This window comes from Triticum urartu, chromosome 6, assembly GCF_003073215.2.
Source record: "Triticum urartu cultivar G1812 chromosome 6, Tu2.1, whole genome shotgun sequence".
Lineage (NCBI taxonomy): Eukaryota > Viridiplantae > Streptophyta > Magnoliopsida > Poales > Poaceae > Triticum > Triticum urartu.
Window position 1 is genome coordinate 162,783,748 of NC_053027.1, and position 12,741 is coordinate 162,796,488.

Here is a 12,741-nt window from a genome sequence, read left to right on the forward strand (position 1 = left end):
CCGCACCCCTGTTCGCCTGCCCGGAGCCCTGCGTCACCGCCTCTGTCCGGCCATCCACATCGCCGGCGCACTCAGCAGATGAGCCCTGCCGCGCCGGAGTCCATCACCTGCTCGCCGTCGTTCTGCTTCACGCCGTGCCGCCATGCCCGGTGCGCCCTGTCGAGCTACTCTGCTTCGCCCGCTCGTACCCGTTGACTGCACTGTGGCTGCGAGCGACCGCCAGTGGGCTTCCCAGATCCAGCCGGCCCCGTGCCTCCCTTGCCAGCCCCTCTCATCACCGACTGGGCTTGGCCCATGGTGAGAACACCCCTGGCGCCCCACCCTTTTTTTCCTGTTGTTGGGCCAGCAGATCCGGCCCAGTATCTATTTTTTGTGGCTCTGCGAATTTAGCTATTATCCCAGGTTTTGCAGTTTTACAGAAAACCCCTTACACAACATGCATATAATAACTCGCAAACGGTGCATCATTTTAAAACAAACTTTATATGAAAGATGCTTAGAATTTTGTGCAGTTTCATAATATGTCATTTCCATCCATGTTCAAAATGTTTAAAATGTTGTTTTTTAAATTTGCTTAAATAACTTGCTAAAATGCTTTAATTCATAACTAAATAACCGTAGCTCCAAACCTAACAAACTTTATATGTAAATGGGGTAGAAAAATGCATAGTTTAACTTGGTGGCATCACTTTGCATGTTTAACAACTCTAAAATATGGTTTAGGACAGAACAGTACCAAATCCTTAAATTGCACATGGGGATTTTTCCGGACTTGTTGTTTGTTGTTCCGGCCTCATTTAAACTTGACTAGATAGGTAGTTTTACTTTGCTTCACCCTCTTGCCATGTTTAACAACATTTAATATTGTTGGGTACATAAACGAGATCGAACTAAATAACTTGAATGTGGTGTTTCGTCAATATGCAATGGGGTTGCATGTTGAGCTCCACTTAATTTGTAGGATTGTTTGTGCATTTTGCCATGCCATGCTTCATTTAAACCGGACATGCATCATACTTGGTTGTGCATCATGCCATGTTCATGTGGTGGTTGTTTACTATGTTGTGTGCTTCTTTCCGGTGTTGCTTCTTCGGGTTGGTTCCGATAACGTTGCGTTTGTGAGGACCCGTTCGACTATGTCCGTTTGTCTTCCTCATGGACTCGTTCTTCTTCCTTGCGGGATCTCAGGCAAGATGACCATACCCTCGAAATCACTTCTATCTTTGCTTGCTAGTTGCTCGCTCTTTTGCTATGCCTATGCTGCGATACCTACCACTTGCTTATCATGCCTCCCATATTGTTGAACCAAGACTCTAACCCACCTTGTCCTAGCAAACCGTTGTTTGGCTATGTTACTGCTTTGCTCAGCCCCTCTTATAGCGTTGTTAGTTGCAGGTGAAGATTGAAGTTTGTTCCTTGTTGGAACATGGAGATGTTGTTCCTTGTTGGAACATGTTTACTTGTTGGGATATCACAATATATCTTATCTAATTAATGCATCTATATACTTGGTAAAGGGTGGAAGGCTCGGCCTTATGCCTGGTGTTTTGTTCCACTCTTGCCGCCCTAGTTTTCCATCATATCGGTGTTATGTTCCCGGATTTTGCGTTCCTTACGCGGTTGGGTTATAATGGGAACCCCTTACAGTTCGCCTTGAATAAAACTCCTCCAGCAAGGCCCAACCTTGGTTTTACCATTCGCCACCTAGCCTTTTTTCCCTTGGGAGTCGCGCATCCCGAGGGTCATCTTTATTTTAAACCCCCCGGGCCAGTGCTTGTCTAAGTGTTGGTCCAAACTAGAGCCCCTTGCAGCGCCACCTCGGGGAAACTCGAGGGCTGGTTTTAGTTGTACGGATTGCTTATCCGGTGTTGCCCTGAGAATGAGATATGTGCAGCTCCTATCGGGATGTCAGCGCATCGGGTGGTCTTGCTGGACTTGTTTTACCATTGTCGAGGATGTCTTGTAACCGGGATTCCGAGCCTGATCGGGTCTTCCCGCTAGAAGGAATATCCTTCGTTGACCGTGAGAGCTTGTGATGGGCTAAGTTGGGACACCCCTGCAGGGATTTGAACTTTCGAAAGTCGTGCTCGCGGTTATGGGCACATGGGAATTTGTTAATATCCGGTTGTAGAAAACCTGAAGTTGACCTTAACTAAAATACATCAACCGTGTGTGTTACCGTGATGGTCTCTTTCCAGCGGAGTCCGGGAAGTGAACACGGTGTTGGAGTTATGCTTGACGTAGGTTGTTCTAGGATCACTTCTTGATCATAGTTCTCCGTTCGTGCTTTGCCTTCTCTTCTCGCTCTCTTTTGCGAACAGGTTAGCCACCATATATGCAAGTCGCTTGCTGCAGCTCCACATATTACCTTTTACCAGTCCTATAAGTTTAAATAGTCTTGATCGTGAGGGTGTAAGATTGCTGAGTCCCTGTGACTCACAGATACTTCCAAAACCAGCTTGCAGGTGCCGTTGAACCGTGCAGGTGACGCAACCGAGCTCAAGGAGGAGCTCTATGAAGATCTTGTCCTTTGTGTTGTTTCGTTCTAGTCGATCAGTACTATAGCCCGGTTGGGGTCGATCGGGGATCTGTGTAGCTTTGGGGGTAGTCTTCTTTTATTTTGGTTCCATAGTCGGACCTTGATTGTATCTGTTTGATGTAATGCTTTATTCATGTAATTGTGTGAAGTGGCGATTGTAAGCCAACTATGTATCTCTTTCCCTTATGTATTACATGGGTTGTGTGAAGATTACCTCACTTGCGACATTGCTTTCAATGCGGTTATGCCTCTAAGTCGTGCTTCGACACTTGGGAGATATAGCCGCATAGAGGGCGTTACAAGTTGGTAATCAGAGCCTTCCCCAACCTTAGGAGCCCCCTGCTTGATCGAATCGCTGGCGTTATTGAGTCTAGAAATGTTTTGAGTCATTTAGGAATTATATATATCGGAGAGTTAGGAATTCTTTTTACTCCTCAGTCCCTTTCATCGCTCTGGTGAGGCATCCTGACGTAGAGTTTTGACTCTTCTCTTCTCAAATTTCACTAAAAAAAATTTAGGAACACGCGGGTATCTTGGAATCGTTCCTATGGTTTTGTGACGAGAACATTGTTCTTGGTGCCTCCTGACATTTAGGGGTTGTGGCAATGTCCCGGGGAGTTGAGTTCCGAGGTGTTGTCGTCACAATTTTATCGTTGCAGTTCTGGAATACCTGAGTTTAGTTTCGCCGACATCGAAAATCTCTTTTATGCAGTTGTTGGTGAGATAACCTCGACGCCACCCAGTATTGGGGCGGGAGTTCGGGAGTATTGCCATAACTCGTATAACGGATGCTTTTGGAAGGTTGAGGTAAATGATTTCCGAAGGTTTCTTGGTTATGTGTTGAAGGATGGATACAGCTGGATGTAGGATTTGCTAGTTTTGGGTGAGATATTATGCTTCCCATGTATCCCCAACACCTGATTGCATAACTGGAAAATGTCGGGAGTTTATAAGTGGGAATTCAAGTAGCTCTTAGGATATCTTTCCGACAGATGTATGATATGAAATTGGGGTTCGACGTCTAGTGGTCCGCCTATCCACGGTTGGTTTTACAGTGGTCTCGTTGTGTCTTAAAGAGTCCTTGGCTATGCCGACTTGGGGATGCTTCGTATGTCATGTGCACTGCCTTGTACATGATGGTGATGTACGATTGAGCCCGTGTAGGCCCCACCACGAAAACTTCGGACGAAATCTCTATCATATGTTTGTTCCGGCTTATTCTGCAAGCCAATCCTTTGTTTTGTTTTGAGTTGTGGTATTCGAGTTGCTTCAGAGACAAATGTGGATTCCATCCCTTTCCTAAGCGGTGTTCTCATATTTCTATGTGAATACTAATCCTTCATGATAATCGAGATTGTCATGTTAATCCTTTTCGACCGGTGTGCTTCTCTTCAAGTGGATCCGATCATTTTAACATCGCAAGATCACCTCTCGGTTTTCTCAACGGTGTTTGTTTCATCTGTCTCCAAGTTGCCTTTGTTTTTCCGGCCTTTGTTTCTACGCGAAAGTCAACATACCAAGTACCCATCACAACACTTATCTCCCGCATTACATTATTTGCCATTTGCCTCTCGTTAGGGCCGTCCAAGGGCCTGTGCGAGCTGTGCGCTCGAACAGGGCCCCCAAATTTCAGGGGCCCCGTCTTGGGCCTAGTTTTAGTTTCCGGTAGACTATTTTCTTTGTTTGCAAGTTTTGGGCCTGCCAATATGGTCCGATAGCCCAATTCTCTTCCGAACGAACTCCCTTGATCCCTTCCGATCAGGGCCTGCCCCCGATAATTTGGTCGTCGCTTCTTTTCGGGTCCTCCCGAATTCCCCAACCTGATCGTACATGCTTGCTGCCGGCGCGATCGCAAGGACAAGAGGGCAGGGCCAAGCGGCAGAACTTGCCCATGAATTTGATCAGAAATCAGTGCCGGGCTAGCTGGGGTCAAACGCCTCCAAGCAAAGCAGAAAGCAGCCGCTGGTTGAGCACCAACGCTGGCCAGATCGATCGGGAGATTAAATTTACCATCGCCGACCATCTATCCATGTCCATCAGGTGCTCCAAAGCTGATTTATGTGGCTATTTTATCTATCCAAGAATTTACTGACTAATGTGTATACTGAATATGTGCATCAGTTCTCCGGTTAATTAACAAATTGCTATATGTTCGTTGCTCAGTGGTCGGACTGTTTGGGGGAATAGTTAGTACGACATATGAGTATATATCAAGCTATTATATGAAATAACACATATATTTAAGCTTCTATAATTTAAGTAGTAGTGTGTTTTTTTGTCTCAAGAAGTGAGAGTGTGCTTTTAGCTATAGAAATCTTTGAGATTTTAGGGCCCCATTCGGACTTCACACCGGGCCCCCGAATTTCTGGAGACGGCCCTGCCTCTCGTTTTCCTCTCCCCCACTTCACCCTTGGCGTTTTATTCACCCTCTCTCTCTATCCTCCCTCTCTTTCTCTATTTGCCTCTTTTTGCCCGCTTGCTTTTTGTTTGCTTGTGTGTTGGATTGCTTGCTTGTCACGATGGCTCAAGATAACACTAAATTGTGTGACTTTACCAATACCAACAACAATGATTTTATTAGCACTCCGATTGCTCCTCTTACCGATGTTGAATCTTGTGAAATTAATGCCGCTTTGCTGAATCTTGTCATGAAAGATCCGTTTTTCGGCCTTCCAAGTGAAGATTCCGCTACCCATCTAAATACCTTCGTTGATTTGTGTGATATGCAAAAAAAGAAAGATGTGGATAATGATATTGTTAAATTGAAGCAATTTCCTTTTTCTCTTAGAGATCATGCTAAAGCTTGGTTTTTGTCTTTGCCTAAAAATAGTATTGATTCTTGGAACAAGTGCAAAGATGCTTTTATCTCTAAGTATTTTCCTCCCGCTAAGATCATCTCCCTTAGAAACGATATTATGAATTTTAAGCAACTTGATCATGAACATGTTGCACAAGCTTGGGAGAGGATGAAATTAATGATACGTAATTGCCCTACTCATGGTTTGAATTTGTGGATGATTATACAAAAATTTATGCCGGATTGAATTTTGCTTCTAGAAATCTTTTAGATTCGGCCGCGGGAGGCACTTTTATGGATATCACTTTAGGAGAAGCTACTAAACTCCTAGATAATATTATGGTTAATTATTCTCAATGGCATACTGAAAGATCTACTAATAAAAAGGTGCATGCGATAGAAGAAATTAATGTTTTGAGTAGAAATATGGATGAACTTATGAAATTATTTGCTAATAAGAGTGTTTCTTCTGATCCTAATGATATGCCCTTGTCTACTTTGATTGAGAATAATAATGAATCTATGGATGTGAATTTTGTTGGTAGGAACAATTTTGGTAACAACGCGTATAGAGGAAATTTTAATCCTAGGCCTTATCCTAGTAATCCCTCTAATAATTATGGTAATTCCTACAACAATTCTTATGGAAATTATAATAATATGCCCTCTGATTTTGAATCTAATATTAAATAATTTATTACTTTGCAAAAGAATTTCAATGCTTTGATTGAAGAAAAATTGCTTAAGATTGATGAGTTGGCTAGGAACGTTGATAGAATTTCTCTTGATGTTGATTCTTTGAAACTTAGATCTATTCCTCCTAAGCATGATATCAATGAGTCTCTCAAAGCCATGATAATTTCCATTGATGAGTGCAAAGAAAGGACCGCTAGGATGCGTGCTAAGAAAGATGCCTTTATAAGAGCGTGTCCTTCTAGTTCCTATGAAAATAAAGATGAAGATCTAAAAGTTATTGATGTGTCCCCTATTAAATATTTGTTTTTCAATATGAATATTCATAATGATGGGACTGAATATGATTCACCTTTACCTAGAAGGCGTTCCAAAAATTCAGAGTTTTTAGATCTTGATGCTAAATTTGATGAAAGTGGGATTGAAGAAATTAAAACCCTAGATGTTGCTAAACCCACTATTTTGGATTTCAAGGAATTTAATTATGAAAATTGCTCTTTGATTGATTGTATTTCCTTGTTGCAATCCGTGCTAAATTCTCCTCATGCTTATAGTCAAAATAAAGCGTTTACTAAACATATCGTTAATGCCTTGATGCAATCTTATGAAGAAAAACTTGAGTTGGAAGTTTCTATCCCTAGAAAACTTTATGATGAGTGGGAACCAACAATTAAAATTAAGATTAAATATCATGAGTTCTATGCTTTATGTGATTTGGGTGCTAGTGTTTCCAGGATTCCAAAGACTTTGTGTGATTTGTTAGGTTTCCGTGATTTTGATGATTGCTCTTTAAACTTGCACCTTGCGGATTCCACTATTAAGAAACCAATGGGAATAATCAATGATGTTCTTATTGTCTCAAATATGAATTATGTGCCCGTAGATTTTATTGTTCTTGACATAGATTGCAATCCTTCATGTCCTATTATTCTTGGTAGACCTTTCCTTAGAACGATTGGTGCAATTATTGATATGAAGGAAGGAAATATTAGATTCCATTTTCCGTTAAGGAAAGGCATGGAACACTTTCCTAGAAAGAAAATTAAATTACCTTATGAATCTATTATGAGAGCCACTTATGGATTGCCTACCAAAGATGGCAATACCTAGATCTATCCTTGCTTTTTATGCCTAGCTAGGGGCGTTAAACGACAGCGCTTGTTGGGAGGCAACCCAATTTTATTTTTATTCCTTGCTTTTTGATCCTGTTTAGTAATAAATAATTTACCTAGCCTCTGTTTTGGTTGTGTTTTTTGTGTTCAATTAGTGTTTGTGCCAAGTAGAACCGTTGGGAAGACTTGGGGAAAGTCTTATTATCTTGCTGTAAAAAACAGAAACTTTAGCGCTCACGAGAGCTGCTGCCATTTTTATTTGGAAAGTACTATTTATTTAATTATTTTTGAAGATTATTAATAGATAAATTACTCACGTCCAGAAATTTATTTTAGAATTTTTGGGGTTCCAGATCTTGTGCTAGCTACAGATTACTACAGACTGTTCTGTTTTTGACAGATTCTGTTTTTCGTGAGTTGTTTGCTTATTTTGATGAATCTATGGCTAGTAAAATAGTTTATAAACCATAGAGAATTTGGAATAAAGTAGGTTTAACACCAATATAAATAAAGAATGAGTTCATTACAGTACCTTGAAGTGGTCTTTTGTTTTCTTTCGCTAACGGAGCTCACAATATTTTCTACTTTAAGTTTTGTGTTGTGAAGTTTTCAAGTTTTGGGTAAAGATTTGATGGATTATGGAACAAGGAGTGGCAAGAGCCTAAGCTTGGGGATGCCCATGGCACCCCCAAGATAATCCAAGGACACCTAAAAGCCAAAGCTTGGGGATGCCCCGGAAGGCATCCCCTCTTTCGTCTACTTCTATCGGTAACTTTACTTGGAGCTATATTTTTATTCACCACATGATATGTGTTTTGCTTGGAGCGTCTTGTATGATTTGAGTCTTTGCTTTTTAGTTTACCACAATCATCCTTGCTGTACACACCTTTTGAGAGAGCCATACATGATTTGGAATTTGTTAGAATACTCTATGTGCTTCGCTTATATCATTTGAGTTATATAGTTTTTGCTCTAGTACTTCACTTATATCATTTGAGTTATATAGTTTTTGCCCATCCCAGAATTGCTGTTTTTGCCTATTTTAGGGTTTCGAAGGAAAGGAATATCAAACGGAGTCCAAACAGAATGAAACCTTCGGGAACATGATTTTTGGAACGAGCAAGACCCAGGAGACTTGGACCCTACGTCAAGCAACCAACAAGGAGGCCACGAGGTAGGGGGCGCGCCTACCCCCCCCCCCCCCCAGGCGCGCCCTCCACCCTCGTGGGCCCCTTGTTGCTCCACCGACGTACTCCTTCCTCCTATATATACCTACGTACCTCCAAACGATCAGATACGGAGCCAAAACCCTAATTCCACCGTTGTAAATTTCTTTATCCACGAGATCCCATCTTGGGGCCTGTTCTGGAGCTCCGCCGGAGGGGGCATCCATCATGGAGGGCTTCTACATCAACACCATAGCCTCTCCGATGAAGTGTGAGTAGTTTACCTCAGACCTTCGGGTCCATAGTTATTAGCTAGATGGCTTCTTCTCTCTTTTTGGATCTCAATACAATGTTCTCCCCCTCTCTTGTGGAGATCTATTCGATGTAATCTTCTTTTTGCGGTGTGTTTGTTGAGACCGGTGAATTGTGGGTTTATGATCAAGATTATCTATGAACAATATTTGAATCTTCTCTGAATTCGTTTATGTATGATTGGTTATCTTTGCAAGTCTCTTCGAATTATCAGTTTGGTTTGGCCTACTAGATTGATCTTTCTTGCAATGGGAGAAGTGCTTAGCTTTGGGTTCAATCTTGCGGTGTCCTTTCCCAGTGACAGTAGGGACAGCAAGGCACGTATTGTGTTGTTGCCATTGAGGATAAAAAGATGGGGTTTATATCATATTGCATGAGTTTATCCATCTACATCATGTCATCTTGCTTAAAGCGTTACTCCGTTCTTATGAACTTAATACTCTAGATGCATGCTGGATAGCGGTTGATGAGTGGAGTAATAGTAGTAGATGGAGGCAGGAGTCAGTCTACTTGTCTCGGGCGTGATGCCTATACACATGATCATACCTAGATATTCTCATAACTATGCTCAATTCTGTCAATTGCTCAACAGTAATTCGTTCACCCACCGTAAAATACTTATGCTCTTGAGAGAAGCCACTAGTGAAACCTATGGCCCCCGAGTCTATCTTCATCATATTAATCTTCCAATACTTAGTTATTTCCTTTGCTTTTATTTTACTTTGCATCTTTATCACAAAAATACCAAAAATATTATTCTATCATATCTATCAGATCTCACTCTCGTAAGTGACCGTGAAGGGATTGACAACCCCTTATCGCGTTGGTTGCGAGGAGTTATTTGTTTTGTGCAGGTACGAGGGACTCGCACGTAGCCTCCTACTGGATTGATACCTTGGTTCTCAAAAACTGAGGGAAATACTTACACTACTTTGCTGCATCATCCTTTCCTCTTCAAGGAAATCCAATGCAGTGCTCAAGAGGTAGCAGGCCACCTGGGTGGGCACAACCCACCAGGGCGCGCCCCCCTCTCCTAGCGCACCCAGGTGGGTTGTCCCCACCTGGTGGCCCCGCGGACCCTGAAACCGACGCTCTAAAATCCTATTTTTCCAAAAAAAATGAGGGAGAAAGAATTATCACGATCCACGAGACGGAGCCGCCATCACCTCTTGTTCTTCATCGGGAGGCCATATCTGGAGTCCGTTTGGGGCTCCGGAGAGGGGGATCTTTGTTCTTCATCATCACCAACCCTTCTCCATCGCCAATTCCATGATGCTCCCCACCGGGAGTGGGTAATTCCTTCGTAGGGTCACTGGTCGGTGAGGAGTTGGATGAGATTTATCATGTAATCGAGTTAGTTTTGTTAGGGCTTGATCCCTAGTATCCACTATGTTCTAAGATTGATGTTGCTATGACTTTGCCATGCTTAATGCTTGTCACTTTGGGCCTGGGTGCCATGATTTCAGATCTGAACCGTTTATGTTATCACCATTATATCCATGTTCTAGATCCGATCTTGCAAGTTATAGTCACCTACTACGTGTTATGATCCGGCAACCCTAGAGTGACAATAGTCGGGTGTTGGAAATATGCCCTAGAGGCAATAATAAATTAGTTATTATTATATTTCCTTGTTCATGATAATCGTTTATTATCCATGCTAGAAATGTATTGATAGGAAACTCAGATACATGTGTGGATACATAGACAACACCATGTCCCTAGTAAGCCTCTAGTTGACTAGCTTGTTGATCAATAGATGGTTACAGTTTCCTGACCATGGACATTGGATGTCGTTGATAACGGGATCACATCATTAGGAGAATGATGTGATGGACAAGACCCAATCCTAAGCCTAGCACAAGATCGTATAGTTCATCTACTAAAGCTTTTCTAATGTCAAGTATCATTTCCTTAGACCATGAGATTGTGCAACTCCCGGATACCGTAGGAATGCTTTGGGTGTACCAAACGTCACAACGTAACTGGGTGGCTATAAAGGTGCACTGCGGGTATCTCCGAAAGTGTCTGTTGGGTTGGCACGAATCGAGACTGGGATTTGTCACTCCGTGTAACGGAGAGGTATCTCTGGGCCCACTCGGTAGGACATCATCATAATGTGCACAATGTGACCAAGGAGTTGATCACGGGATGATGTGTTACGAAACGAGTAAAGAGACTTGCCGGTAACGAGATTGAACGAGTATCGGGATACCGACGATCGAATCTCGGGCAAGTATCGTACCGATAGACAAAGGGAATTGAATACGGGATTGATTGAATCCTCGACATCGTGGTTCATCTGATGAGATCATCGTGGAGCATGTGGGAGCCAACATGGGTATCCAGATCTCGCTGTTGGTTATTGACCGGAGAGTTGTCTCGGTCATGTCTGCATGTCTCCCGAACCCGTAGGGTCTACACACTTAAGGTTCGGTGACGCTAGAGTTGTAGAGATATTAGTATGTGGTTAACCGAAAGTTGTTCGGAATCCCGGATGAGATCCCGGATGTCACGAGGAGTTCCAGAATGGTCCGGAGGTAAAGATTTACATATAGGAAGTCCAGTTTCGGCCACCGGGAGAGTTTCGGGAGTCATCGGTATTGTACCGGGACCACCGGAAGGGTCCCGGGGGTCCACCGGGTGGGGCCACCTATCCCGGAGGGCCCCATGGGATGAAGGGGCGTGGGAACCAGCCCCTGGTGGGATGGTGCGCCCCCCCTTGGGCCTCCCATGCGCCTAGGGTTGGAAACCCTAAGGGGTGGGGGCGCCTCCACTTGGCTTGGAGGCCAAGCCACCCCTAGGGCTGCCGCCCCCTCCCTAGATGGGATCTACAAGGGGTCGGCGCCCCCCCTGGGCCCCTATATATAGTGTAGGGGAGGGAGGGCAGCCGCACCTGAAGCCCTGGCACCTCCCTCCCTCCCGTGACACCTCTTCCTCCCCGTTTGTGCTTGGTGAAGCCCTGTCGGGATCCCGCTACTTCCACCACCACGCCGTCGTGCTGCTGGATCTCCATCAACTTCTCCTCCCCCCTTGTTGGATCAAGAAGGAGGAGACGTCTCCGCTCCGTACGTGTGTTGAACGCGGAGGTGCCGTCCGTTCGGCGCTAGGATCATCGGTGATTTGGATCACGACGAGTACGACTCCATCAACACCGTTCTCTTGAACGCTTCCGCTTAGCGATCTTCAAGGGTATGAAGATGCACTCCCTCTCTCTCGTTGCTAGATGACTCCATAGATTGATCTTGGTGATGCGTAGGAAATTTTTTGAATTATTGCTACGATCCCCAACATCGGGACCACTCCCGGTGATGATCGTAGTTTGAGGAGTTCATGTATTCACCGTGTGTTAATGCTTTGTTCCAGTTCTCTATTAAAAGGATGCCTTAATATCCCTTGGTTTCCAATAGGACCCCATTGCCACGGGAGGGTAGGACAAAAGATGTCATGCAAGTTCTTTCCATAAGCACGTATGACTATTTACGGAATACATGCCTACATTATATTGATGAACTGGAGCTAGTGTTGTATCGCCCTAGGTTATAATTGTCTCATGATGAATATCATCCAACAAGTCACCGGTCCAATGCCTACGAATTTATCCTATATTGTTCTTGCTAGGTTACTATTGCTATCGTTAATGTTGCACTTGTTACAAAACTACTGCTATCACTGTTACCGTTACCATTGCCACTGCTACTATTATCAAAACTATCATATTACTTTGTACTGATCACTTTGCTGCAGATAATTAATCTCCAGGTGTGGTTGAATTGACAACTCAACTGCTAATACCTTCAAATATTCTTTGGCTCCCCTTGTGTCGAATCTATAAATTTGGGCTGAATACTCTACCCTCGAATACTGTTGCGATCCCCTATACTTGTGGGTTATCACTAGGCAGGTCACTTGTTTCTTGTGTGAAGGAACTACTCATTACCCAGCTCAATGCCAAATTTACCCCAAGGTACAAGAAATTTCCAATCAGCGGAAGGAAGCCAAGAAAGAAGCCCTCAAGGAAAATTTTGAAGAACCTGGGATGAGAGAAGTTGTTGAAGACCCCGATGGAGAAAGCCTAAACAGATTTTTCGCCTATGCCTACTATTCATGTGGTGAAGAAGG